At 35.3% G+C, this 12,469-nt stretch overlaps 1 protein-coding gene across 3 annotated transcripts in view; it reads left to right on the top strand.

Moving 5' to 3' along the window:
• The window catches only part of sei (seizure), a 218,140-nt gene that overhangs the window by 16,880 nt on the left and 188,791 nt on the right, over positions 1-12,469 (top strand). The gene's annotated exons all lie outside the window — the stretch shown is intronic.

Genomic DNA, 12,469 nt, shown 5'->3' with positions numbered 1-12,469 from the left:
GAAATTACCCATTCTGCGAAATATTCTACGGTGGAATGACACAGCCACGAAAAAACAGGATCTAAAGTAGAATGAACTTAACATTGATCATCTTTGATCGGAGGTTTTCTACATTTTTTTTTTTTTTTGTTTAGTTGAGAGCTTTCTACAATTATATGAAATTGTACGTTCATACATTAAGCACGGAGAAATTGTGAAAATATGTGACAGTATCAGTGCTTTGCGAAGCGAAAGATAATAAATAACGTGACAAAATTTGACCATGAAACTCAATCGAAAAAAGTAATTCACAAACATGAGATCCTTTACATATATAACGAAAAATATGTTGATACCCCAAACCGCTCAGTAGAATCCTTTACTGTACCCAAAGCAGTCTTTCCGTCACCAGCCGACGAGCCTATCGAGCTCAGAATAGCCATATCGATACAATCCCACCGTGAGCAACAAAAAAAAAGGTGGTGGATAACAAACAACAGCCTTCATCGGGGCCAATAACGAACGTGTGTTGCTGGTTATTGCACAGCCGGGCCGCCGACTAGTGGTGCACATATTAAACTACTAAAGTCCTCCAGCCAAACCAGCTTGACTTGGGCCACAGAGTGGTAGTAGGTCCATCAACCTGTGACACGCGCCGTCCTAGCTCGGAATAGAAAAAAAAAAACAAACTATTTACCTAACGCTGTCCTTCCCGTCTGAGCTTCCGAGAGAGGAGTGTCGCAAGAAAGATGTTTTTGTGGCCAAGTTTGTCATGCTGTCACAACGGAATAAATAAATTATGGGCATGACTTTGGGAAACCCAACTATACCGGTGGGTGCACACCGACGGACGACTGCTCGGAATAACACTCCCTCAAAAGAAGAAGATTTATTCAACAGCCAACAACAGTGAACGAAGAAAATCGTGATGGCATGATCCTTTGCACGGCCTAAGGTTGGAACGCTTCGTCAATGCCTTGTTTAATTAGGAACTCCTGTGTCCCTCTCGCTCTCTCTGTCTCTCTGGCGCGCGCATTTAGTATGTACGTAAATATTAATCCTGCTTCGAAATTCGATAGTGTTGAACGAGTCTTATTAAGTGTTGTTTCTGGTAAACGAGAAGATAATGAACCCGCGATTGAAATACAGGTGTTATTAAATTAGGCAGCAGAAGAACGCAAAAGGATTCAAATCAACTTAGCATACCCACCCGAGTAGGCCTGGGATGAAAGGAAAAATACGGAATTGAATTACGTGGTTATTCTCGGAAGGCTGCTGCTGCTGCTGGTGCGAAGAAAAACTTTTCGATTCGGTGCTAATATACGTGCGTGAGTGTGTGTGTGGGAGGGAATGTACTCATGTTTCGTTTGATGTGGTCGGAGGAGCTGGAAAAAAGTTATGGAAAACATCTCGTCAAGGAAATTTATAGCCACGCCAAAGAGATTTACATTTACTTTAATCATCATTATTGTGCGGAGTAGCGGTGACTTTGACATTGAAAAGCACGTGAAGTGTTCGGCGGTATCGATTGGGAAGGGGGGCAAGTGCGTTGTGGTCGTTACCGCATTTGCTCAACAAGTGGGGTATTGGCATTTTTAAACAGAAAGCCGGCAAATGTTCCGTTAATAGGGGCACGAAGAAGTTCATTCTGTATTAATTTAAATGACAAATGCTACAATGACCTGTTCATTTTAACAGAAATGTTCGGGATGCACCGGGTCAACCGTGATCACTGTTCGTCATGTTAATTTGCACTTCAGTGCAAATTTTCAGCAAAATCGGTGATGATTTAGAGGTGCTTCAAGTTAATTTTATGTTTGTAAGGTAATTCACGGCTTATAATATTTGTATCTCGAGACTGAAACAACGAAAACTGCTGTAACTACTTTCATAATTCAGATCGAAAATTGAAATGCGATGCCATTTAGAAATCCAAGATGCTGGCTTCCGATTTCAGAACAAATCAAGAACAACATGTGAAAAGGGCATACAAGCTTTTTGTAAACAAACCTTCGGTAAGGGGAAGCTTTCTCCTTCCCGGTGATGTTGTTGGTTTGCGTGGGTGACCCTCGGTTGGCGAGAAAAGGGCCCACAAAGGTTGTTTGGATATTTCAAATGAATTAAAAACGGTTAAAACCTAAACCTGATACAATCCAGTTTTTCTTAACCATAGATCAAACATCACAAAGAAATCGATCATGGAGAATTTAAGAGGGGGTTAACATAGCTTTATAAATTTACCTTTAGTAAACTTGACATTATGGTGTTTTCAAACCATTTTATAGATGAGAGCAGATCATAACATCGAAGGACATTTCTTCTTTAATAAATCGTCGTTTAAACATGCGCAGTAATTCCGAAATTGTTTCATGTTTTTTTTTTCGGGAGCTAAAAAGCAGGTTTTAAGCTTATTCTGAGCTGTAACGTCATTTTGACCATTCGTCATTTTATTTTTGAAGCTATTTTGGAATTTTGGATGCCACTTTTTGCGGTTCCAGCTCCAGGCCATTTTGTCGTTTTAAAGATTAGATTGACGTTTTCAAGTTATTTTGAGGACTTTTACGTTTATCGTATCATCATTATTTGGTGCTGCTTTTTGGCGTTTTCAATCCATTATGACAATTTGAAGGCCATTTTGGAAATTTTAATGTACTTTTAGCAATATTATTTCATTTCTTAAGCCTGATGCAATTTTGACGTTTCCATGGTTATCTTCAGACCGATATGACATTGATATGGTATGTTCGCCTTTTCGTATATTTTTAAATTTTCGTGCTAAGTGCATTTTCACTTTTGATTTTGTACGATTAAGGGCCAAGAGGGAAGACTGCTTCATTTGAGTACCTCTTTTACTCTGAGTTGCTCAGAGTTACTCTGGTTTACTCTGAGATGTGATCTAATTTGCGGCTCAAACAGAAACGTTAACAATAAAACAAGGAAAGCAATGGATGCAATATTTAAATTAAGAAAATGATTTTATTTTCTTTCAGTTCATTGAAGTTTTGGCAATTTTTTTTAATCACTGTGGCGATGGGTTTCTGCACCACATTTTTCGCAGCATCCAGATGCCTAGAGCAAGCGAATAGATATTCCTTTCCGGCTATTAGCTTCATTGGGGAGATAAACTTGAGGATGCAATGATGCCAGCTCAGATCTCAGATGAATTTATTGTATTTTTCAGCATAGATCACCGGCTGAAAAAAAAATAAACGTCCCATGACACCGAAAGATTTGAATGCTTGAGCTGCACTGTCAAAACAATTGAGAGAATAGAATCGTTCATCAGAGAGCAAAAGAGTTCCTCATAATTACTCTTGATTGCTCTGAATTTCTCACTGTCATCCCGCTAAGGGCAATTTAATTATTTAATGTTCGGATTATTTTGACGTCTCAATGCCATTTCCATAATTCTAAATTCTAAATTTATTCACATTTCCATACGTACCGTAGGATTTGAAAAAAAGTCACAAATAGTTGAGTTATTGTTTAAAATCTAATACTGCTTCTTGATTCTAAATTCGTCCTACGAGTTAAAATTCCGTCCTAACGCATTAAAACGCCATTAGATTTTCTTCGTCCTACGGATAAACGTTGAAAAAGGGGGTTCGCTGGGAGCGCTTCTTTTGTTTTGAGAACAATAAGCGTAAATATTCATACAATGCGCTCTAACAGGATTTATGTTGTAGCTAATGAACAAACGCATCGGAACAAACCTATTATTGATTTGTGCACGGTGAAAACATTGATGTTATTGATATTTTTTGACTGATAGAACGGAAATGGGCGATTACGACGAAGTAGCGCTCTACCCTATTTTATATCTTAACGTTCTCAGTTAAGAGTTATTTTTAAGAATTGAATAAGAGTCAGGGCTGGTAGTGCCGATGCGATATAATAGTAGTGACTTTAGTGACTAAAATTACGGAAATAGTGACCAAATAGTGACTTGTAAATACTAAATAAGTAACCATTTATATGGTAACTTAAAAATTCAAATATAGTTATTAAGTCATGGAACTAAAAAATCAAATGTCATAAATTCCTCTAATTTAATCGAATCTCACAACGTAATCTCCTGTGAATATCATTTCAAGTGATTTGAATAATTTACTTTTGCTTACGTTATACATAATGACTAGCAAATAGTAATTCCCCTCTTTTTATGATCTTGAATTTGATTCTGTGTTCGAAATCATTTTTTTTATATATCTAGGTAGATAAATTTGATAATTCGCTAAGAACTGTTCACAGAATTTCTTCAGAATGATCTCAAAAACTTTTTTAGAATAGTTCCCTTTCTCTTAAACTTCTTAAACTCTTAACATTTTTGAATTTTTTTTTTGCAGTACAATCAACGAAATTCTTGGAAATAGATTATTTTCGTAGTTGGAAATGCTTAACATCAAATATCAGAATTTAAGTGGACATTTTATACGATAGATGAGGAGATGGAAGTAAAGACTTGATAGTTCCGTTATAGTAGTGTGAAATTTGTATGTAGAAAGTAGAAAGCGAACAAAGGACAATTTTGATGAAGGTACGAATAGGGTAGAGCATCTCCTTTACCAAGCTCATCTGTTAATGAAGGATGGTGAGGGGTATTTCCCCCTGCCACCACTGGCAAAAGCGCTGATCGCCAATTTGCTCATGTACCGCCGATGTGCGGAAACAGTTCTATCGATTGCTTCACACTCAAGTCGCCATCTGACGTAAACAACTACCCGATTCGTACCTTCCTCAAAATTGTCCTTTGCTAATTTTTTACTTTCTATATACAATTTTCACACTGCCGTACTATAACGGAACTATCAGCTCTATAATTGAATCTCCTCATCTATCGTATAAAATCTCCACTTAAAGTCTGATATTTGATGTTAAGCATTTCCAACTATGTAAATCGTTAAATTCACGCATGAAGTAATAACACATGATTAGTTAAAGTAGCTTATTTTCGATTTTGAAATGTATGGAATCTCCTGAAGGCTCCTTCCATAAATCCGGAATTTATTTCGAACTCTTTATAATTCTCTTAAAAGTATCTTCAGAAATCACTTCAGAATTCTTTTAGAATTATCCACAGAGACCATCTTTGGAGTTCACGGAATTTTCTTGGACTTACCATCAGAGTTCTTTAAGTAAAATTTTGGAACTAATTTTGAATTCTTATTAGAATTGGACCTATAATCCTCATCCAATCATCATAGAATTCTTCACAGAACTCTCGTTAAAATGCACTCTCAATTATATTGGGTTAATTTTGCGTCTCTAATAATTTAAACAATAATCAAAAGCGGCGCTCGTATGTGTTGAGCCAAGTTTAACTATATAGGTAAACCTGGCTTAAGATTTAAGCGGAGATGAAGATATCGGTCCTTAGAGCACTTTATTTTACATGAGACTTCCGTAGTCTGTACTTTGGTATTCTTCTCTGATATATCTCGGTGTCATCCCTAGAATCCTTAGAAATTCTCTTAAAAATTACTTTGGATTTTTTTTAAAGTTCTTAATCATTCTTGAAAGACTTTTGAAAATCTATCGCAGACAGATACAATTGGAAAGTTTCTAAGGTTTACAATAAATTTTCTGGGAAAGGAGATATATTTTCCCCGATGATTTTTAATTGAAATTGAAGGCATTTCCCAATAGTTTTCCTGGTGTTCTAAAGTTTTGCATTTCACACTGGTTAAAATTTTCAATTTTTATAACAGAAAGGGGAAATGGCTCTTATGTTGGCCTATGGATCTAAGATTGGGCCCATCGCTAAAAATCTGCTATTTATCAATTTTATCTAGATGAACGCCATTGGGACGGTACTAATGGATATTTTTGGACGCTGTTGATATTTTTAGATTTCACTCTATTTTAGTAGTGAAAAAGTGACTTTAGTGACTAATTTTAGAGAAATAGTGATTTTAGTGACTTTTTGGTGACTACCTTCAAAATAGTGACCAAGTCATTAAAAAGTGACCTGCTACCAGCCCTGAAGAATGTATCTGAATAATTTAGGTTTTTAGCACTAACTTTTATAGTAATAAAATTCTTATAAAAATTGACTCTGAGAGACCCATATTCTAAAAATGATCAAAGTCAAATTGATTTTATAGAAACGATAAAATAACATATATTCCTAACACTTTGCAAAATACGCCTTTGCGATTTTTTTATAAAACATAAAAAAATTATCTTTGATTTGGTTCCACTTAATTAATTTTGGTATCCAGGTAAATGAAACTACAACGTGTAGAATTGGAACCAACCTGACTAATAATAATACACTGAAACCTCCGTTTACGAAGTCTTTTTTACGCAGTATTCAATTTACGTCCCTCTTTTTACGAAGTAAATCCCAAATAACGAGTTTTTTTAGTGATTTTGGGAAACTGAGATATACTGTGAAATACCCCACAATATGGGTGTTGTTGGAATCGGAGTGACGTGTAGAGACCGGAAATCGATGTGTCACGCCATTTTGAAATCCAAGATGGCGACTTCCGGTTACAAAAAATCTTGGAAATTCTGCCAAATACCCCACAATATGGGTATTTTTGGAATCGGAGTGACGTGTAGCGACCGGAAATCAATGTCTGATGCCATTTTTAAATCCAAGATGGCGACTTCCGGTTACATAAAAACTTGGAAATCTACCAAATACCCCACAATATGGGTATTTTTGGAATCGGAGTGACGTGTAGAGACCGGAAATCAATGTCTGACGCCATTTTTAAATCCAAGATCGCGACTTCCGGTTACATAAAAACTTGGAAATTCTGCCAAATACCCCACAATATGGGTATTTTTGGAATTGGAATGACGTGTAGCGACCGGAAATCGAAGTCTGACGCCATTTTTAAATCCAAGATGGCGACTTCCGGTTACATAAAATCTTGGATATTCTGCCAAATACCCCACAATATGGGTATTTTTGGAATTGGAGTGACGTGTAGCGACCGGAAATCAATGTCTGATGCCATTTATAAATCCAAGATGGCGACTTCCGGTTACATAAAAACTTGGGAATTCTGCCAAATACCCCACAATATGGCTTTTTTTTGGAATCGGAGTGACGTGTAGAGACCGGAAATCAATGTCTGATGCCATTTTTAAATCCAAGATGGCGACTTCCGGTTACATAAAAACTTGGGAATTCTGCCAAATACCCCACAATATGGCTTTTTTTTTGGAATCGGAGTGACGTGTAGAGACCGGAAATCAATGTCTGATGCCATTTTTAAATCCAAGATGGCGACTTCCGGTTACATAAAAACTTGGAAATTCTGCCAAATACCCCACAATATGGGTATTTTTGGAATCGGAGTGACGTGTAGAGACCGGAAATCAATGTCTGACGCCATTTTTAAATCCAAGATCGCGACTTCCGGTTACATAAAAACTTGGAAATTCTGCCAAATACCCCACAATATGGGTATTTTTGGAATCGGAGTGACGTGTGGAGACCGGAAATCAATGTCTGACGCCATTTTTAAATCCAAGATGGCGACTTCCGTTTACATGAAAACTTGGAAATTCTGCCAAATACCCCACAATATGGGTATTTTTGGAATCGGAGTGACGTGTAGCAACCGGAAATCAATGTCTGACGCCATTTTTAAATCCAAGATGGCGACTTCCGGTTACATAAAATCTTGGAAATTCTGCCAAATACCCCACAATATGGCTTTTTTTTGGAATCGGAGTGACGTGTAGCGACCGGAAATCAATGTCTGATGCCATTTTTAAATCCAAGATGGCGACTTCCGGTTACATAAAAACTTGGAAATTCTGCCAAATATCCCACAATATGGCTATTTTTGGAATCGGAGTGACGTGTAGCGACCGGAAATCGATTTCTGACGCCATTTTGAAATCCAAGATGGTGGCTTCCGGTAACAGAAAAGCTTGGAAATTCTGTCATATACCCCACAATATGGGTATTTTGGAATTGGAGTGACGTGTAAGAATCGGAAATTTATGTCTGACGCCATTTTGAAATCCAAGATGGTGGCTTCCGGTTACAGAAAAATTGGCAAATACCACCACATCACCCCGATTCTTAAGATACCCATATTGTAGGTTATATAACATTATTTTTATGTTTTTATGTAACCGGAAGTCGCCATACTGAATTTCAAAATGGCGTCAGACACGGGTTTTCAGTCCTTATAAGTCACCCCGATTCCAAAAAACCCATATTGTGGAGTATTTGACAGTATTTTCCAGTGTTTCTGTAACCGGATGACACCATCTTGGATTTCGAAATGGCGTCAGACATGGATTCCCGGTTCTCACAGGTCACCCCGATTCCAGAAATAGCCATATTGTTGTGTATTTAATGGTATTTTTCTGTTTTCGTGTAACCGGAAGCCGTAATCTTGGATTTCAAAATGGTGTCAGACATCGATTTCCGGTCCCTACACGTCACTCCGATTCCAACAATACCCATATTGTAGGGTATTTGACAATATTTTCAAAAACCTCTTTTAACGAAGTAAATCCCAAAAAACGAGTTTTCTTTTTACGAACTAATTCGATTTACGAACCCCCGTTTTGGTTCGTAAATGGAGGTTCCAGTTTATTAAGATTTAAGGTTCAATTTACGCATAATTTCAGATTGCAAAAAGCTTGTGTCATTTTCTGTAAAGTAGCAAAGGGAAAAGAATGACGCGAGCTTTTTTGCAATCAGAAGTGAGGCATCGAAAAAAAAAACTGCTTTTTAAATTTTTCGAAAAGGCAAAAAAGTAAATTGAACCTTAAGTTAACTAAAGGTGAAAAATCTATACAACTCTCTAATAAGCGATCTTGACATTTTTACCTAGGAGATGAGTCATTAAGGGGGTTAGATTTTGATAAGTTTTTAGTGGGAATGACGCTGATAAATACTACACATTATAGTCGAAATACGTATCTGTCATGAATACCAAAATCGATTAAGTGGAATGAAATGGAAGATAACCTTTTTGGCTGTTTTGTTTAAGCATTCCACTAACAACCCAATTTCATTACTTCAATATTTTCAATGTTCTCCTGAACCAGAGATAATAACATTTAAAAAAGGCAAATTTTTAAAAGAAAATTGTGAATAACTCTTGATTGGCAAAATATATCAAAGAGTTCTGTACGGTAAAAGTTGCGTCTTCAGATGTTTTTAACTTCCATCTAGAGACAACTGTGCGAAAAAATTTGAAATTATAAAATTAGAGCAAAAATTCGGTTTTTTTTTAGAGACCCCCTAAGCAAATTTAAAAAAAAATTGCCCTAAATCGGTCCTTTCAAAAGATACATAAATATGTCCGAAAAAAATTGCTTTAAATTAGCTGATCAACAGCTTTGCTGAAGAATGTAAACCTTTATTTCTGCAAATAAAAAAGAATATTTTTTAATTCAATGACAATTAGGATCACCCTAGTATTAATTGACACCTAACTTTAAGAAAAAAAATGTGTCTCTAAACTTTCAATTTGCGGCTCTAAATGCATCTTTTCCACTAAATTCCCATTCTGGACAACTATGGCCGAAGAAAAAAAAAAATCATAAAACCAAGAAAAAATTAGCCTATACGATTTTCAAAACTTTTGACAGCTTGGACCTGAGCAGTTCCAGACAAAATGACGGAAGAAAAATAATTTTTAAATCGACTTTCACCGATTTGCGAAACTTTGAGTCATTGTTTGGGCAATGATTCACATTTTTGCAAAAATTCGTCCATTTTGGATCTTTTAAAATTTTTAAAATGACGTCCTCGAAATTTTTCAAAAAACTGTAGCATGCAAACGGTATTTCTGATCGAAATGATGTCTGATACAAAGTTGTAGAGAAGTATTATCGCTTTCTGAAAAAATAAACTAAAAATAATTATATTTTATTTCAAGAAAAAATTAAAAAAAAATGTTAAAACCCCAAATATTTTAAAAATGCCTGACCGATTTTTGAATTTTATATTTTTCCTAAAAAATAGCTTATGAAAAATGCACACTTTAAAACTGATATTAATCTTAGAAAAAGGACATTTGGTAAGTTTTATGAAATTTTTGTTAGAGCGCTTTCTTGTGACATTTTTCACAGGAAAAAAATAAATGTTGTTTTTTGAGCATAAATTACATTCAATGAGAAGAAAAAAGTTTGAGTCTTTTTTGAACGATTGTTATCAATTTTAAAGTGTCCATAATTTTAAATATTTCAAAAGTTTTCATTTTTCATGTAGGTCATTTTGAAATATGTAGTTTTATTTATTTTTTTAATTTTTACTTAAGATTACTAAAATGAAATTGTTTGTACATTTTTTCAAAAAAAAAATTTTTTTCTCTAAAACTTTGTCTTAGATTTCGATAAGAAATGCTGCTTTAGTGAAACAATTATTTCAAAATTTTTAAGACCGCCATTTTGAAAATTTTGCAAGACTCAAAATGGCCGAAATTTAGCAAGAATCATTACCCTTAACACGAAATTATGCAAAGCTTCATTGGAATCGAATAAGGTTAAAAAAATCGTTTCGTTATTTGGCGTGAAACTGCTCACCTAACAAAAATATGTATATTGGAGAACATGAAAAATTGGTGTAGGAAAAAATAAAATCAGAATTTGAATTTGCTTTGCATTTGTTTTATTTTTTTTAATTTAACCCACAGTCAACGCTGTATATTTCTCTCAACTCGACAAAAAAATTTCTTCAATTTTACAAGCAATACTCTCTCCCGAACTCGAACTAGCTTTGATTAATTTTTCCATACATTTTCACCTCCCTAAGTCGATTTAATATATTTTTATTCGATATTATTAGATAAAGCCGAAGCAGCAAAATTGATCATTGAGATTCAAAATTTACCTTTAATGTAATCTAGTAAATGATTTTACTATCAAGCATTATTTTATTAATAAAAAATTTGAAAACAAAATTTCCACTCGAATATTTGCTCGAATAAAATACTACATAGAGAAAATGGTTGTAATGTCGGCCTAAATGTCCCTAATTTGAGCCCATACATAAATTCAGCAATTGACTAAATTTTCAATAGCGACCAAAAATATACATTTGTACCGTCCCAATGACGCGTTCATCTAGATAAAATTTATAAATAGAAAATTTTAAGCGATGGGCCCCAAGCCCAACATTAGAGCCATTTCCCCTATAATCTTCAATTTGATATCAAAATCATAGCAAAATAGGCAACTCAATTATTGGGTTACAGGGGAAATGGCTCTAATGTTGGCCTATGGATCTAAGATTGGGCCCATCTCTAAAAATCTCCTATATATCAATTTTATCTAGATGAACGCGTCATTGGGACGGTACTCATGGATAGTTTTGGTCGCTATTGAAAATTTAGTCTATTGCTGAGTTTATGTATGGGCCCAAATTAGGGGCATTTAAGCCGACATTACATCCATTTCCCCTATTAAGGAATTTAATAATTGTGCTTTTTTCTGTTGTTCTGTAGCTCGATACCTTTCTAAGTTGACGATCTCTCGAGTAAGAAAGAGTTGACTGTAACATCGAATTAGGTGTGGGGTGCATCCCAGGTAACAATTTGATGCTTAAAAAGTGTTGTTTAATCGATTTTAATTTCACCTTAGATTGAATAAATGCTGTACATAGACCACGTTAACCTTTGTTCAGCTTCTAAACATCTAAATCTGGTGATTTTAATCAGCCAAAAGCTTAACAGTAAGCTTTTTAAGGCATTAAATAACAGTCTTTTCCAACTCTTGTTCAGCCTTCTAGTTTTATTTCAAAAAGAATAATGGAAGACCGCTTCAAATCTCATGCTAGAATGCACTTAAGTATAATGTTTTTTATATGAAATCGGGCTAAAATTTTTCGAGGAATCCAATTCCGTACCCAGAATTCATATATAAACCTATTGAAAAAGTTCAGTATAAGCATTTAAGTGAAAATAGGAAGCACGTTAAAAATGAATTACAGATTCGTAAAGTACGCATTTGGTACGTCACATTTCCGTAGAAATATGGTCGATCGACTTAGTCATTGCTGAAATCGTATGTCTATCCAGCGGGACACGGATTTTCCGGGAAGCTTTGAGGTACGTTCAAAATCCTTGAAGGTACGCAATGGTACGCTATTGCTACATTCCAAAACATGTATCAACTTTGAAATTCGTTAAGTTTGTCCCGTAATATTTTTGGAATGCGGTCTGAAACTTCAGTGCAATATAACAGACAAAACATAGGAATACAAATGTTAATACTTCCGACGTCGTCGCAGCTCACATCTACCTGGAGCTATTCCTAAAAATCTCCTCTTCCTTGTCCCTACTGCTGCCACTGCTTGTAATTAGAACGGTAGGCAGTGAATTTAGAAGAACTAAATTGTCGGAAATGCTACGAGTGACACAGACACTGACGACATACAACAAATCAAGCTATCAAAATATGTGTAACGCATTGCTGATTTGTGGAGTTGTGTTAAGCTTAAGTAAGGCTTGTTAAATCTTTAGATCAGCTAATTTATTGAGGTTGGATTATGGTGTTACAATTC

The sequence above is a fragment of the Ochlerotatus camptorhynchus genome, unplaced genomic scaffold, assembly GCF_037179485.1.
Source record: "Ochlerotatus camptorhynchus isolate MF236.1 unplaced genomic scaffold, CSIRO-AGI_Acam_v1.1 ptg000328l, whole genome shotgun sequence".
Classification (NCBI taxonomy): domain Eukaryota; kingdom Metazoa; phylum Arthropoda; class Insecta; order Diptera; family Culicidae; genus Ochlerotatus; species Ochlerotatus camptorhynchus.
This window is presented reverse-complemented; position numbering and strand designations above follow the sequence as displayed.